Source organism: Esox lucius, chromosome 5 (genome assembly GCF_011004845.1).
Source record: "Esox lucius isolate fEsoLuc1 chromosome 5, fEsoLuc1.pri, whole genome shotgun sequence".
NCBI classification, from domain to species: Eukaryota; Metazoa; Chordata; class Actinopteri; order Esociformes; family Esocidae; genus Esox; species Esox lucius.
The window spans coordinates 26,368,698-26,387,180 of NC_047573.1; the positions used below are offsets into that span (position 1 = coordinate 26,368,698).

An 18,483-nucleotide genomic window follows, 5' to 3' on the forward strand; every position below is an offset into this window, starting at 1 on the left:
TGTCGCTCTTTCACAGTGCTTATTTATCTTTACCTCTATTTCAGCCTTTCACTCTATTTACCCCTATCACTATGTGCATGAATTCTGCCATTCTGAGCTCCCCAGGCCACTCATTGTTAACGTTGTAGTCCAACTGCATCCAACTGTATATTTTCTGTCTTTGCCAGAATGTATTTGTCAGAGAACTGACAGAACCAGATAGAATTCTGAGGGTAGAGAAACTTCTCTTTCTCTCTTTGTTTTCTTTCAGGAAATACAGTATAGCGTACAAAGTAATTACATTAACTGATTCTCAGAAAGACTGGGTGGTTATTTACTCACCACAATTTATCTTGAGTACAGTTTTATGTGATCACATTTACATTTTCTATGTCTATTTGGCCTACTGTCCAATGGGCTGAATAAAAAGAAGGGCGACTAAAACGTAATTATGAATAACCCAGCCATATAACAATAAAGACAGGAAATGGATGAGCTGGATGAACATCAAAAATGATGACAAATTGTCCCTGTTCAATGTTGATCTTGGACAAGAGCACCACGATCCTTCCCATTCCGTACAGTCAAAATCCAGTTATTAGGAGCAGTCAATTCTCAATCTAAAACAACCCCTTTGCCTATGCCCCACCCTCTTCATTACAATAGAGAAATCCCGCTTGTCAAGGCATTTTACGAGCCAATACTGTCTTGTGATTGTAGATAACCCAATCGATTTTGCGTGATTCAATTACTCCTGAGGTGAAAGATAATTCAGTCAAGGAATTCAGAGCTTTTAAGAGGTCACTTTGAATTACAACCCTGTGCTTTCCTTTGCCAAAGTGCTATCAGGCTGATTAGGTATAAAGTGTTTGCCGCTTTGTGTTAAATTCCTTTGCCTGCCAGTTTTACACCTGTACACTGTTGGCCAGAGGTGAAGCTAATAGCTAAGAAAGAATGTTCCCCATATGGATTTCATACTTTTGGCAGCAGAAATCAATATCCAACTGTGCTGCAGTGCAAGAGAGCGATAGCAGGGAGAAAATAAGCTCTATAATTTGACATGTCTTCAATTCATTTAACACATTTTTCAGCTGGGACAATTTGGCCACACCATCTTCTTCAACTACAGTATCAGTTAGTGTTCCAATTAAAATAGTTTCAGCAAAGAATTGATTGAGAAACACAGCAACAATCCATCAACAAGTGCAGATGAGGATGGAAGTGTGTCTTGGCCACAGATCTTGCTTACCTACAGTACATAACGCCAGCAGCCACAGAGAACGATACTGACTTTTCATACAATATGTTGAATCAACCTTAATACGCTTATATGTTTTGGTTGGAAAAGTGGACCTCTGTCAATAAGTACGTAAATGTTATGTAGTGAGTTAAATCAGAGATATGATAATGGATGATTTACAAAAATCTATTGAGAATATAATAGTTAAAGAAACAATTAGGGCTACAACAAGGTGGTGTGGTAATGATTAATGACACAGCCCACTGCCAGTTGACCACAAAGTTGTTACACTCCCTTTCCACCAATGTGAGTAGACCTGAAAATGTCAAATTTACATGAAAATTGGAAAATCAGAAACGTTTCACCTATTGTTAATGTGCTTCACCTATAGTTAAAATGCAGATTTTATAGGAAATTAAGAATTGATAAATTAAAAAACATTCCTTTAAAAACATTGTCTTAACATAAAAATCCCATTCTCCAGTGTTTTCAAGTACAGTATAATGGGAAATACAGATGCATCGCTTTTTCAATTTTGATTTATGAATTCAATTATTCAATTTGTGGATAAAAAATACATTTGTTAAATTCCATCCATCTTCTTCCGCTTATCCGGGGCCGGGTCGCGGGGGCAGCAGTCTAAGCAGGGATGCCCAGACTTCCCTCTCCCCAGACACTTCCTCTAGCTCTTCCGGGGGGACACCGAGGCGTTCCCAGGCCAGCCGGGAGACATAGTCCCTCCAGCGTGTCCTAGGTCTTCCCCGGGGTCTCCTCCCGGTGGGACGGGACCGGAACACCTTCCAAGGAAGGCGTTCTGGAGGCATCCGAAACAGATGCCCAAGCCACCTCAGCTGACCCCTCTCGATGTGGAGGAGCAGCGGCTCTACTCTGAGCTCCTCCCAGGTGACCAAGCTTCTCACCCTATCTCTAAGGGATCGCCCGGCCACCCTGCGGAGAAAGCTCATTTCGGCCGCCTGTATCCGGGATCTTGTCCTTTCGGTCATGACCCAAAGCTCATTACCATAGGTGAGAGTAGGAACGTAGATTGACCAGTATGTCGAGAGCTTCGCCTTGCGGCTCAGCTCTTTCTTCACCACAACAGACCGATACATCGACTGCATTACTGCAGAAGCTGCACCGATCCGTCTGTCAATCTCCCGTTCCATCCTTCCCTCACTCGTGAACAAGACCCCTAGATACTTAAACTCCTCCACTTGAGGCAGGCACTCTCCACCAACTTAAAGTGGGCAAGCCACCCTTTCCCGACTGAGGACCATGGCCTCGGATTTGGAGGTGCTGATTCTCATCCCCACCGCTTCACACTCGGCTGCAAACCGTCCCAGTGCATGCTGAAGGTCGTGGTTAGAAGGGGCCAACACAACAACATAATCTGCAAAGAGCAGAGATGAAATTGTGTGGTCCCCAAACCTGACACCCTCCGGCCCCTGGCTGCGCCTAGAAATTCTGTCCATAAAAATTACGAACAGAACCGGCGACAAAGGGCAGCCCTGCCGGAGTCCAACATGCACTGGGAACAAGTCTGACTTACTGCCGGCAATGCGGACCAAGCTCCTGCTTCGGTTGTACAGGGACCTGACAGCCCTTAGTAACACTTAACATTTGTTAAATTCAGTATTTTAAGTCAAATTCATTTTCTGTTGACACTAATACAGATACAGTATAATGTGTGCAGGGTAAAGCATAGAACTGTGCAGACTGGTCACAGGGGGGACTATTTTACATACATTTTTGACAGAATTTGTGAGATATCTTTCATACCACGTTAGAGTACAGGTGGCTGGGTTAGTGTTGAGCGCAGTAAGAGTTAAATAAAATTTTTGGTAGGGAAATGGAGATGGTGGACCAGCAGAAACCAGTTCAATGGTCTCAAGTTCAAATCAAACCAAAGACCATTATTTTTGTCTAAACAACACCCAAGCCTTAACCCTAACCTAAACCTCAGCACCGTGATATCTAAACCTAACATAACCTTATTCCTTTTCTAACCTTAACCAAAACCTTAACCATAACCTAAACGCCAGTAAACTGTAAACTGTAACAGTTTTCTAACCTTAACCCAAACCCTAAATTTAATTTGTAACATCATGTATTTGTGTATATTCGTTAGATATGTTTTTGTGGCGTTCGTGACAAGATTTGGTAGCACATTATAATGTAATGGTGATTCAAAGATTTTTGTATAACATGTTACGTATTCCCTTGAGACCACGTTGTTTTGTGGGAGAAGTTGATTCTCAGCCTTTCGTTGCATCTGTCTTGCGAGCTCGCGGAGGCATCAGTCACAATGGCTACTTTCGAAAACGTCTCTTTCTTACTTTAAATATAACATTTGCAGTGTTGTGGTTACTTGTCATAGCGTAGCATAGGTTGATGTAGCACAATGTATTCGTTTGGATAGAAACACTTTCGTTAAACCCTTGGAAGCCACATGGACGGTTGTTGGGAGTCAGAATTTAGCCAGCTGTTTAGCCAGTAGCATGGTTTCAAAACTCGAGCCAGATGTGGTAAAGCTTTGTATCAGGACAGGAAAAAAAACCAACTTGAGAGTATTTTTGGGATAGAGCTTCTATCCAGCAAGCAGACCATCCCGCTTTTTTGCTATTAAATAGGTGTTTGAAATTAGATGTATTTTTTTTTACCAACTTATATAATTCGAATATATCTGGTTGTGAACTATACTTTGTAAAATACGAGATGACTGTACACCAGTGTTCCTCGATGTTATTTAGACGACGCCAAGTTGACTTTTGGACAAGGTAAGAATTTTTTTTAATCAGTCAGCGATAAGCTTCATTTACTATTTTATTTGATATATTTTGAATGGTCGTTTGCTTACGCTGCCTTTATGAAATAGTTGTTGTAAGTGAATGCAGGTTTAAAAAGGTTTGACGAACTTTCTATTGAATGGCTAAAGTGTGCTAGCTATCCTAAATTGCATTCTATTGATTTAGTTAACAAGGCAACCATAACGATGTATAGTCAGTACTTGTCAGTAACTGTCGAACAAAACAATGAAATGGATTTAACACATTTTTTCCAAAGATAAAGCAGATGAATTCTCACGAACACCTTCCTCGAAATGTATTTGTGTGCATATGCAGTTATTGAGAGAGCTTCTCTACTAAATCACATTACGTGTTTTGTAACAACATTAAAGAATCGTATTGCTGTATGTCAGTATACTGTTCTTTAACTGCAGCTTTCTGATGGTAAAGCCTGGGGTGAGTAGATGGATGGCAGTACCAAGATTTCAAATGTGGCTTCCGCAATACTTTTTCCTCTCCTTTGATCTTTTTCTATTATTTCTTATTTACAATTTACAGATATGTAGACCTATGCATTTGAGGAAGGAAATAAAAAAGAGAGTTCAAAATAGGGGTTATTTGAGAGAATAGGATAAAATGCTATTAGTTCCTTTGATGTGACAGGCATTCTGCTTGAGCCAAAGAGTATAAATATCCCTACTGCTGACTAAATCCATACTTTATTATCTCCAGTAACATGTTGCAGTGCTGTAACTCACCTGTTCAGACATTGGCCTACTGTATTACCCTTTCAGAGTTCTATCAAGACTATCATGACTCCATTTTTCTCTATTTTCAGGTCTTTGTGCTATGAGGTCTCCCAGCTGATTGACATCTAAAACTGAAGTAGACAGGTAATAATTATTATGCCCTCAGAATTTAGATGTTTTATGTTTGATTTGTAGCACTGTGTAATTTGGTATGGAGTGACTTGACACTTGAATTTTTTTGAGAGAAAAATAAAAGAATGCTCTCAATGTCTGAAAAAGTGATAAACTAAGCAAAAGCAACAGTCCAATTAGAATAACAAATAGAAACACATTTTATAGGACCCTATAAAAAATACTTTGGTTACTCAGATCACTGGCCACAAGTGGTAACTCATTTTGACAAGGGGTCATCTCCTGCTTGAATATTAGCAGTAGGGCATCAATAATGCACGCTCTCTTTTTGGAATCTATAGAAAAACAAAAGCCCTGCGTTTAACTTTGTCACTGTGTTTTGTTTTCTCTTTGCCTAAGTGAATCACTATGATAAAACGCCTTTTCTTTTGCTATATTAACTTGTGGCAGCTCACCACAGCCTGTTGAGCTCATCAGAATGGCCCACCGCATAATCTAACACCCCTTTGAAATAGCGACCAACTCCTTTTTTCCAGAACCATAGGCTTCATATGTCACATTTTTCTGATGAGCCTGCCTTATTGTACTGTATATGGTTAGACTGCTTTGACCATAAGGCAACAACTAAATGTTATATATACACTGTGGCCTCATGTTCCATAGGTTTACTCACTGTAAATGTTGGCCCCTATTTCAAGGTTATATGTTTCAGTCAATTTTGTTTGTGGTTCAAATCGGCTGGAAAATCTTTCCCCTGAATGGGTTGTGTGGTGGGTGAAGGCTCTGCTGACAGAGAGCCATGAAGTAATACACTGGACTCTGCTAATCTACTTAAATACTGTCTTCTTTCATCCTTCAAAACATTGGGTGTGAAACTTATTTAGGGCTTTGTGTGCATGAGCACATGTTTGCTACTGTGTCTGAGAACATGAGAAATCCTTCGTCCCTCTTTCGTCATCCCTTTGTCTTTATGCTTCCTTCATCATCTGTCAATGGGGACTAAACCTCCGGACAACAGCTCCTTTCATTCTTCTCTCACTCCCCACAGCTTGCCATCCAGCTGGGCACCAGCCCATCAATTCTGCCCTTGTTCCGTGCTGGAGCTCAGCTGGACTGCATCTCTCCCTGGCATACTCTATATCAGATACATCTTCAGCGGTAGACTGACTTATATCCCTGCCCCGGACCCATGCTTTAGTTTTGGCGTTAGCACTAAAAGCAGCTCCTAAATGTGTGAAATGTTCTGAATAGTCAAGAGGACTCCTATGTCACTAAGACCAAGTCACAAACAACCCTAAAAGGCTGCAGGGAATCCACCTCATAATCAGGTCAAAATGTAAAAACATTTAATGATACTGAGCTTTTAACAAGGTATCGGAATTATCACGAGGGTATCATGATCATAGTAGAGCTATTCATTGATACTCTCACTTCACCAACAAACAGAAACAACCCAGTAACTTCAGACAAGGGTGTGACAACTCAACGCTACTGGGCCACAGGGAAAATGCAGCTATGCAGCGCTGATGAAATACATATATCTCAGTTATCTGTCAGAAGAATATTACAATAAACAATTAATTCCCTCCCCAGACCCCATATCGTGCAAAAATCATTAGGTTTCCTCATGATATTCGTCAACTACAAAGAAACAAACCTGACTTCATGGCCATCCCACACGGAAAACGTATGCAAAACATAATGCACAAATGTCGAGGATTTCTCAACATATATTTACATATGTGTCCTGAATATGTTCATGAAATATATAACATGCGCTTCTCATAATATCATAATACAATGCATGTCGCATATTTTAACGTTGAATATTATGTGTTAAAATAATGAAATATATGAATATGCAGTACTTTAAGGATTTTTCATCAAAACATCATGGAATTAACCTTCAAGACATTATTTTCCAGAGAATCTCCTTGTTATAGTGAGTTTAACTAATTATTGTTTGCAAAATGGGGAGCAAACCAACATAACCACCAGTCTAGCTATATTGCATTACATTAATTACTGTGAAAAAGACAATTGTTATCTTTTACAAACAAGACCCGATTTGTAAATTGTACAGTATGTATTTACCATAATTTCTATTAAATACATTGTAAATGCAAGTAAAGAAACAACTGGTTAGAGTCAGTCATCTTAATTTAATAAGGACCTTTATTTACAGTAACATACAACTGCCAGTGTGTCACAATATAATGATAAATGTTTAGTTAATACACCAGTGACTTTAGCTGCTTGACGCAGCATATAGCACCTTTTTCAGTTTCAATATAATGAACCACATCCAAGTTTACATTTAAAAAAAAACTTGTTATGAAAACAATATGCATACATTTTAACACAGTTCCATGAATGCCATTCCTCTCTGTAAAAGTACTTAAAAGAAACGACTAGATAACATAATAAACACGACAGGAAACAGTACAAATACGGAAATATATCAGTTAGATGTAAATGCTAAATGCTTATTACCAACTATAATTTTGTCATTTAGGTAAATATATTTACATGAAATTAAGACATTAAAACATATTTGAAAACGGCCTAAATCGAATATGTAAATAAATGTATTAAATATATAGTATGGCCATACATTAGTAATACAAATAATACATATATTAGTATATGTTTGATATTTTTTTTGGCACATATTAAAAATATATGTGCCAAAAAAATATATGTGTTTGAAATATATGTCAATATATAATACTTCCATGTGGGATTGCTCGACCACCTGTTGTAGTTGGTGCTATAGATGGGACACATAATTGCACAAATTATTGCAGCATCAAAAGATGAATGCGCATTTATTCAGGAGCTGCCAGACAAGAGGCTAACAATTAGCTGAACATATCTTCACTAGTCAGTATGTCTTTCTTGGTTTCTTATTTAATCAGTGACACTTGCCCTATATTTTTATTTCAATATCTTTATTTCAATATGGCAACATGCATCCTTCTACAGTATTCCTATCAGCCAATCACTGTGGGCATAGTGAGTAGGCTTCTTCGTGGAACACGACATCGTCCATAGCAACAGGGTCAACCCCGCCCTTTCTCGTAGCTAAAGACTTCTCCCGATTCCTTAGTAAAAGTTGTCCGAACCTCAACATTCCTGTTAGTTACATGAATTTCCAATACTAAATTGGTTCTGGATTAGTTGATTTGTTTTGGTGGAGACATTTTGCATTTCAGTCATATAGTAACTGCTTATGAAAAGCTACTCAGAGTAAGTTAATTTATTTGAAGTTAGCTAGGTTTCCTGGTTTTAAGAATAATACAGAAATACTTTCGGTGTGTTATCGATCAGTTTATTGGAATTGTTATTATATATTGGTTTGAGTAGGCGGCAGGGTTGTGGGATAATTTAAGATAGGCTACATATAAATGTCTGCCTTTGGGATTTGTCAGACAAAATGGAGACAGTAAACATTCAACAGGGGCAAGGAATGGAACAGACACAGACACCTGAACCACAGCACTACCACTTATCCCAAACCAGGACACAGTTTTTGATGCATTATCTAAAGGTATCTAAATAGATTGACACATGTAGATATAGAGATACACATCTAGATATAGATCATATTGATCCTCATGCTTCTGAGTTATAGCAGCAACCTCTACATTAGTGTGGCTTGTTAGATTAGATTTGATTCAACTTTATTGTCATTGAAAAGAGGACCTGAGAAACATTCCAGATAAAACACTGTTTAAAAGGAAGGTCTCTTCATCAGCACTGGCTGTCAGACCCCCCAAATGTGTTTTTGAAACCAAGTTATAGCGATGGTCTTACTCTTGTCGTAGTCCGTAGAGAAAGACCATATCTTCCCATATTCCCATCCTTTGTATACTCAGAACCTGTGTGGCTTCATGAGGACCTTTAGTTATGATGGTGCTGGTGCGTACAAGATTCCCATAGACTCACATTAAATATGGGCCCTATTCAGTTGAATCATGTATCAACGTTGCAGGAATCAACGCCTGATTTTGTGTGGACAAACAAACTTAGACCATCTGCAGTGTTGTTGAGTAATGCTGATTATCACATTATTGGTTCTTACACTTTGACTTTATTGTAAAGGACGTTCAGTTAAACCAGCGCCTTGTGAAGTAACATTGAATCAATGTTTAAATGTTCAGATTTATTTATTTATTTTCCAACTCACAAATCACTGACCTCTTTTATCTATGCACTTTTCTGGATGCACTATAGCTTCAAACTAGTCAGCTGAAGCTGCACTGTGTTGTACTTTCATGAAAGTAAACGGGAAGATCCGGAAAAGAAATGGAGTCTTAGTCAGATCTGGAGACAGGTACTTCCCGGGGTCTTGTCCAACGTTCCTAAGCCTTTACTAAGGAGGAAGTGGCTTAAGTGCCTTACACAGAAAAACCATCTGAAAGCATAAGGATTTCCTCTCCCAATTTGTGGTATTGTTACAGAGGCTTACTCTTTCAAGCCCCAGGACACAAATAGCTCTTTTACTAGCTCTGTAGGAAGCTGGAGGCTGCTGTTCTGGGGACTGGAGGCATCCGGGATGGGAAGGTGCACTGAAATTCCTCAAGCCTAACCACAGGACTTATTCTCGCAGATTAGGATCAGACACAACATAGTTGTAGAATGCATTTGAAACTGAGAACACCTGTAAGTATTTGAAATTGGATCGTTAAACAACTTGCCTTTTTTTTCAGTTGAAAAATGTAATTAAGTAAATGTTAAAATACTGGAAAGCATTCAATGCCAACCAGTCAAAGGTTGTTTTTTTTGGATCAAAAAGGGTTTGAGGTTGTGGGAACGTCAGAATATACGGTGTGGAAATAGGGAGGGGATTTTAGACATTCTAGAGGCCCTCCCCTATCTTAATAAATGTAAAACGATTTATTGATATTCTACACATTTCGTCTATGGTCTAATAGAAATGTTTGTATTTTTAAAGCAAATTTTCTGCAATTCAAAAATGTTGCCCATGGAGCTGAGAACAAAACAACATTGCTCATAAGTTCAGCATTTTAGAAGTAGCTATCCTATTATTATTGCAACAACATTTTCTGATAGTAGCCCATAAGCAAGATTACATGTCACACTGTTTTGGATATTTGACAGATATCCATGTCTATATCATTTAAGTAATTTAGGAGATGCTCTTATCGAGAGATAGATTGATTGATGAGTTGAGACCAATTCATCATTCAAATATGGTGATAAAAATTTTTTTAACCCACGGCCACAGCAACGCGTGGCAAGTGCGTAGACTACTGCTCCAGTCATAAGGCCCAAGGTGCTATTTAAAAACTAGAACGACTGGATCCTTTACTGTTATTATCCTTTCAGTTATTACACAAATTATCCTGTTATTCCAATCTACATTGTGTTTGATTTAGGAAAAGTGTTATGCCTCAACATGGAGCCACATTGGTATTTTTCTCCCAGATTTGTTACAATTCACTTAACTGACTTCCGCAAACCAAAATCAAATTTGTCCACACTGTAGCTCTAGAGTCGACCCATCCCAGATGAGAGGGAGGTAGCCTAAGTGTTTTGAGTGGAAACTGGCTTAGGGAATGGACTGGTTTAGATAAAAAGGAAGAGTCTTCCATATGTCTGTCAACTGGAATGTAGTTGTACTCAAAGTGCTGAATGGTGACCCTATTTCAGAACCTAAATATTGTTTCTGCTTATGTCATCCATGCTTTGTGTATGTGCACTTGTGTGTGTGTGTGTGTTAGTGTTTCATTAATTCCCACACAATCCACAATTCTAATATCAGCCCTCTTTAGCAAAATACTTTGTTTCTTTTCCAAACATTTTGCTGTATAGCAGGAGTTAAGTTCATCTCAAGTGCCTGGTTTAGAGACAGCCATCTATGTCAGTGTTTCCCAATCCTGGTCCTCGGGACCCAAAGGAGTGCACGTTTTTGTTTTTGCCCAAGCCCTCACACACCTGATCCAAATGAAAGACTTGATGATAGGTTAATGAACCTATGGACAGATGGCCAGTCAGTAGGGTCTGTTGGTGCAGTCTTTTTGTAGAAACACTGAATTCTAATCAAGTCTTTTCAGCCTCTATTCATTTACGTCACTCTGGATAAATGATTAAAATGCCGTTGTACTGTACATGTGTGTTACTGTATTTCATAATGATCATGTATCAGTCTAACTAGAGCTGAGCCGTGCTACGATACCTTTGGATATTAGTGATGACTGACAGCCATCGTTGATGGTGATGTCACAAACAAGGTTTAAATATGTTTTAACTTGACTCACACTGCATGAGTCTGGCAGCAGCACATTAATGCAGAACAGTGGGTGACCAGCTGGGCAACATGCCAAAGGAGTTATTCCCTATTTGCCATAGCCTAAATTATACCTGAGTATTTTTGTGTAGGCTACTACAGACAACATAGCCCTAGTAAAATCATTTTACAAGGCTAGACAAACAAGAAAAACAATAGGCCTATTGAGCGGCAGGTAAAGCATTTGGCCAGTTGAGCTGACCAGTAACCAGTTAGCAATTTCAAATCCCTCATTTTGATTGGATGTGATGTGCAAATGATAAATATTCCTTTCACTAACAAAGTGTTTCCTCTGGAAAATGTTCTGACTCTGGGAGGAATGTTGTTGATTGGGGGTGGGGGGGAGGGCACACTTAATTCTACCTCTCACCTTTCTTACTATTCCTTCCTCTCCATCTAGTCTCTCTTCCTATTCCATCCACTTCATCTCTTCTTTACATTCTTCATTTTTTCTTTATTCCTCTTCCATTATCTCCATATGTTTTTCCTGTTCTTCCTTCCTCTACTCTCTGCCCAGTCTTTTCTTTCCACTCAGAACTACTCTCTGCTCTTCATTTATCCTGGCTAGCTTTCTCCTCTGTCCCATTCTGTCTCTCACTTTCAAAACTCTGTCTCTTCCCTGCCTAGTAAAATAATGCATACACTTATTATAAAAAAAAACAGAGCATGTTTTTTTTATAAGAGCATGGTACTAATAATTTTCTCCTAATTAATAAGGTTATTTAGGTTCAAGTAAATACATAATTTCATTCAGACTGTCATCAGACTAGCTAAAGTTACCTGACAATACTGTCCCTGCTCCCCCTTTCTCTTTTGTTGCAAGGATTTAAATATTTCAACAAACTCAAATTAAGAAAGAAAACTCACAACGAAAAACGTAACCATTTTCATTGCACTTAAAGGAACCGTATGTAGGATTGTGGCCAACACTGGTACTGCAATCACTTTAAAAATACTGTAGAGCGGTGTATCCCCTCCCCCTCCCCCCTGACTCGAGGTTGCCAGACAAGCTGCAGGATTGGGCAGAAACGTAGGCTGCTTCTACGAGCTTCCAATGGCAAGTGACGACGAGTCGTACACAGTACGTTTTCTTTCTGTTAATTATGTTTATGCTTAATTAACAGAAAGAGATTTTGCAAAGTAATTATGTATTGCAAAAATTTACTAATTGTCATTAGTCAAATATAATCGTAAAGATGTATGCTCGTATGTGACAGTACATTGTTAGAACAGTAGCTGTTAGTCTAACTTGTAATGTTAGGTATCTGTCATTAACGTAAGTACAAGCACAAGCCTATGTCACTATGTGTAACCGATATCAAAGATACAGCTATTCATTTAGCTGACGCTATAAGTGAAAGCAGCCAGCTGTATTTTTTTACTTACCCTGCAGCACACGTCCATAACGCTAAAATATGTGATGTGAAAGATTACATGACATTCTACTATTTTTGGCTGTAGATCTTGCATGAAAAACAAGTAGGCTACAAAAAGTTCCAAGTGGGCCAACTTTTTTTAACATCATAGGCTACACTGTGCTTTTCATTTGTGTTATGGACATTAGAAAAAGTAATTTTACCTTGGAATTGCGCCTAGTGCTTCCAAACCAACACTAACATAGTGCATAGCCCAAAAGGTAGAGAATGTTTATTTTGAGTTAGGCTTCTGTCTCAATTACGTTTCAAATTGCCATAATGGGCATGCTAATGTTGTTTTCCTCAGCGTCTCAGCATAAGGACAGAGAAACGGGCTCTGATAATGCATTGCTAATGTTAGCATATGTCCATATGAGTTAACGTAACATTACTTTTCAAGAACATGCATAACTTTGTTCGACTGTCATGAATATATGAAATGTCCATTGACATCAAGTACAAGTTAGTCAAACATAGATGAATCTTACCTGTCCAGGAGAAAATTAGCAACGTTGGCGTCTGTCTTCAAATTTTTCTCCGTTTTCAGCCGTCTCCATCTTTCAAAGGCATTTCAAAGAATACAAATTCTTGTTTTATTTCAGACTTTGTCACAACGTATTTCGGAATTATAACAAGGTCTTTTAGATTTCGTAACGTTAGACATTATTTATCCGACTAGAGTTAGGGTAGGTTAGAGCAGAGCTGGCAACCCGGATCCTGAAACACTACTGACTTTGTGATAGGTAGAAACACAACATGACAACATCAACATCAGTTGAGGGCTGCAACTCTCACTTTTAAATGACAATATCCTGGCCAGACTACTGTTGTCAGTGATATAAGTATTTGAAATGAACATGATTTCTTAATGTCTAGTGACACATCAGGGCCATTTTATGATAAATTGAAAAAGATTTCTTACATACGGTTCCTTTAACGTTGGATGAACAACTAGCTAACATGGCAAAATAGTTCTGTTAACTAGCAAAACTTGCTTTGCTTAACGTCTTCATTTCCCAACATAACTGAGGATACAATTTTGGCAGCAATATTGATATCTACATTTAAAAGGGGTGAGAATAATTTTAACTGAATAGTTAGCTAATTAACAAAGTCAAGCAAACAAGCTACATTCAACGCGCGTTCCTCAGTGTGATCTCCTTCATACATTCTGAAATATTTTTTTTCACACCGGGAAAACAAGTTGTTTCGTGCACGGTGCTAACTGGGAGAACGATAGCTTTTTCGAACGCGGTGAGGGCTTCTACTACAGCTTGTGTGTATAGAGCGTATTGGTGACTCTGATTGCTATGACAACCAGGCGTCAAAAGTGCTGTAAATGAACAGGACAATTACAGACCTTTTTGGTGGCCATTGGCCATTGGCAGACGACATGTCAGGTATTTTGAGCTAATGACTCATCTTACAGTGGATATAAAAAGTCTACACACCCCTGTTAAAATGCCAGGTTTTTGTGATGTAAAAGAATGAAACAAAGATAAATCATGTCAGAACTTTTCCACTTTTAATGTGACCTATAATGTGAACAATTCAATTGAAAAACAAATTGAAATCTTCGAGGGGGAAAAATGAAAAATAAAAACCTTACAATAACCTGGTTGCATAAGTGTGCACACCCTCTTATAACTGGGGATTTGGCTGTGTTCAGAATTAACCAATCACATTCAAACTCATGTGAAATAGAAGTCATTACACACCTGCCATCATTTAAAGTGACTCAAATAAAGATAAGCTGTTCTAGTAGGATTTTCCTGATTTGGCAAGTACTGGCTGTGTGCTACATGTGAAAACAATCTCCTGTATTCTTCATATTAATGGGCTATGGGGTAGGGTGGCAAGACGGAAGCCTTTTCTTACAAAGAAAAACATTCAAGCCCGACTGAAGTTTGCAAAAACAAACATCCCCCAAAAGCATGTGGGAAAATGTGTTATGGTCTGATGAAACCAAGGTTGAACCTTTTGGCCATAATTCCAAAAGGTATGTTTGGCACAAAAACAACACTGCACATCACCCAAATAACACCATACCCACAGAGAAGCATGGTGGTGGCAGCATCATGCTTTGGGGCTGTTTTTCTTCAGCTGGAACCGGGGCCTTAGTCAGAGTGGAGGGAATTATGAACAGTTCCAAATACCAGGCAATTTACTCACAAAACCTTCAGGCGTCCGTTAGAAAGCTGAAGATGAAGAGGAAGTTCACATTTCAGCACGACAACGACCCCAAAACACACATCCAAATCCACAAAAGCATGTCTGGTTTTGGAATGGCCCAGGCAGAGCCCAGACCTGAATCCAATTGAACATCTGTGGGGGGATCTGAAAAGGGCTGTGCACAGGAGCGATTTTGCAAAGAAGAGTGGGCAAATATTGCCACGTCAAGATGTGCCATGCTAATAGACTCCTACCCAAAAAGACTCAGTGCTGTAATAAAATAAAAAGGTGCTTCAACCAAGTATTAGTTTAAGGGTGTGGACACTTCTGGAACCAGGTTATTTAGAGTTTTTTATTTTGTATTTTTCCCCCTCAAATATTTCAGTTTTTCAATTGAATTCACGTTATAGGTCACATTAAAAGTGGAAAAAGTTCTCACATGATTTATCATGCATAATGTAGGCCTAGCATTGTTCTACAGCCTTACTCGCCTTGTCTTTCTTGCAGCATCAAGACGCTATAGAAATTGTCATGCTGACACCTCCCATCTTTTTGTTTCAGAAAGGGTAAACAGTTTTTTATTTGATATGGTTCTCCTAAGAACAAACTTGGTTCTTACCTTATCAGTTAAAACAGATGGCCAGTCAGTTGGGTCTATTGGTGCAGTCTTTTTGTAGAAGCCTGATGCTGCATGGCTGGGCTGTACTGAGGTGGAGGGGACTGGAGAACTTGATGCTGCAATGCTGAACTGTGCTGGGGTAGAGAAGGTGTCTGCAAATGGCAGGGGTGGGATTCAAGTATTTCAAAAGTGCATCTGTTGAGAGAAGAGGAGTAAATGTATCCATTGGGTGTTTCATAATATTAATAAAAAAGCTGCTAATGGTTAAACTATACAATAATAGCCCCTAAGCCACGTCATAGCCTAAACACAAAACACTATTCAGTGAGCACTTCTCTAACATGCTGTTTGCTATAATACATATAAGACGAATCAGTAATGAAAATGCAAAGGCTAACAACTATTATTTACAAAAGGGGATGGGAAAGGAAAAGCATTTTTATTGACCTTTACAAGCAGTGCTAACATTGGCTAACTAATATGTCAATAAAGTGTAGGCCTATGCCAGGTTTCTTGAGGCAGACAGTGGCTGGTTAGTGCAGAACACTTGAAAGAAAAAGTGTAGTCCTCAAAATGATTTTAAAGGTTAGGTTATTCCCCAAACACCTGAATAGTCTTTCCAAAATTCCCTAATGAATTTAAGACGAAAGTAACTATTTGACAAACTCTAGCTATTTAAGTTAGTGAACAGAACTAGTATTGTCCAAAATTAGGCTAGCTAGTAGTAACACTGTTCCAACGGTAACTACAATGTAATTACATCAACTATTCATTCATCCCATTACCTCTGTCCTTATCCTGTTTTTCTTCCTCTTCTTTTTCTTCCATGGGCAACATCGTTTGAAGTAGACTACTGATGCGAATTTATAATGTTTCACGTTCAGTGTCACTCAATACTAGATAACTCAACTTGCCCATCTCCCACAGTTAGGTAAGTCTAACTGAGAGCGGGAGTGGGCAATTAATGCACTGGGGCCGGGGTGACGCTGCGGGCAACACAGAAAATATGGCCTAATGAGCTATAGTTAAGTTTTTCTAGGCACTTTAACCTTTTTTGTAATATTTTGAATTAATAATATTAAACTGGTATCAGTAAAAAAGAGTGAAAGTAAAAAAATTCTAATAATCTTCACTAATTTGGACACCCCTGAGTGGACAGCACCCCTAGCATTTGCCTGTTCCGCCTATGACGCGGGCCGGCCCTGGCCACATGGAATAATCCTTTCAAACCTTTCTAGAACCAGTGATTATGGAGAAAAAAACTATGGGAAACCGGATCATTAAATTCATTTTGAGTTTTGTAGAACAAACAATCACATAATATATTTTCTAATTTAAGACAATAACAATCTGCTATATACGATCAGTCAGTAGCTCAAATTTAATTCACTGTTGTCTTTGATTCAAATTAACAAGCTCATTTGTGGGAAAAAGATTGAGAAGATCAATTTCAAATAGTTTTTATTTTTATAGATGGTCTATTCACACGTGCTTCCATAACGCCACCTGACATGCCGTCGGCCAAGGGCCACTTAAAAAGCGCTGTAATTGTCCTGTTCATTACGGCATTATTAATGCCTGGTTCAACATGAGGATTCCATCTCAAGCTGGTGATTGTGACCCCTTTAACGTTCCATTCTGACACTGTTATTATTTTAAAATGTTTGTAGTATATCTGTTAATATTCACACAAAAAGATAGTGTGTGACTTTGTTTAGTCTGTAATATACAGTACAGCTCCAAAATAAATGAAGAGACCACTGCACCTCTTTCTTTCCTTTCAAAAAAAGTTTTGAGTGAGGAACAGGGTTAAAATAAGGAGACCCCTGCAAATTGAACGCTTCTGTTCCTCACTCAAAACTTTCCTTTTCAACTTTTTTGGAAAGGAAAGAAAAAGGTGCAGTGGCCTCTTCATTTTCCCCCAGCTGTACACTGCATTTATCTCCATTTAAACCATGCACCTCCCTGCTTCCACCCCCAAACATGTTCAGATGTTATCCTCTGTTGTGTGGACAGGTTGATGGGACAATATAATTCGCTCAACCCGAAATCCAGCCTTAACCCAACCACCTACTATGACAGATGTTCAGAGAAAGAAAACAACCTTTACTACCATAGAAAGTGGGGTATGCTCAGTGACGGCTTTGTTGGGATTTTCTTCACAAACTCAGTAGTTACGTTGCACCCCTACCAGATGTTCTTCTGATGTTCATTGTAAAACAAAAAGAGTTGCATGCAATAAGGAGAAATCCCAGAGCACCTAACTATTACAGAGATCTGTGTCTTATTGCTGGTGTGCAGCAGCAAGACAAATGAAATCGACCGGAGCCCATGTGACGGATTGCACTCTCTTCAGTCAATGGAAAAGAAGTGTATCTGAGACTTTTGGAGTGAAATCAGCTCTCATTCAGACACGCACACACTCCTTGGGGAACCCGAAGGCACCCAGTCTGTGCCCCCGAACACATAGGACGTTACACAACTCATCCAGATGGGAGGCAAAATGACTGTTAATGAGATAAGTCATTAAAGCGTCCAGACCTCCATTAATTTATTTCAGGGTTTGGAACGTAGACCCCATGAAAAAGTGAATAGAGTAGCTCTGTGATACAAAATGCTAGTTAATCAAAGGCCAATTTTCTTTTACATATTAAGACATTTAATAAACCTTTCTTTCCTTCAGGTTAGAAGAGCACACACACTTTGAAAGCATTTACAACCAAAGTGTTTTATGTTTGAGAAAGGCAATGCAAAACCATGCCTAGGCTAACTCTTTTTCATAGCACTGTAATTACTTCAGATTGCTTTGCACAATAAATTTGGCCAAACTCTATAATCAAAAATGTTCTCATCATTCTGTCTAAACATTGTTAATTCAGTGCCGTTACGAAAGTATTCAGACCCCTTCACTTTCTCCACATTTTGTAGTGTGTGATAGAAATTCACCAATTAGAATCCTTCCTAAGACAGAGATCAAAATACTCTTTAATGTTAAGCTACCATGATTCAATTAACTCAATGACATTGGTTGATCAAAATGCCCACCCTGTCGGTATTTGCTTAACAACTTTATTACTG

At 38.7% G+C, this 18,483-nt stretch overlaps 1 protein-coding gene across 2 annotated transcripts in view; it reads left to right on the forward strand.

The window, feature by feature from the left end:
* The first annotated feature begins 3,509 nt into the window (after positions 1–3,509).
* LOC105030991 (gap junction gamma-1 protein) overlaps positions 3,510–18,483 on the forward strand; it is a 43,388-nt gene continuing 28,414 nt past the window's right edge. For both annotated transcript variants that reach the window (XM_020046322.2, XM_010905146.3), the window contains exons 1-2: positions 3,510–3,996; positions 4,844–4,898. The gene's annotated coding sequence lies outside the window, so the exon portion shown is untranslated. The remainder of the gene's footprint in view (positions 3,997–4,843; positions 4,899–18,483) is intronic.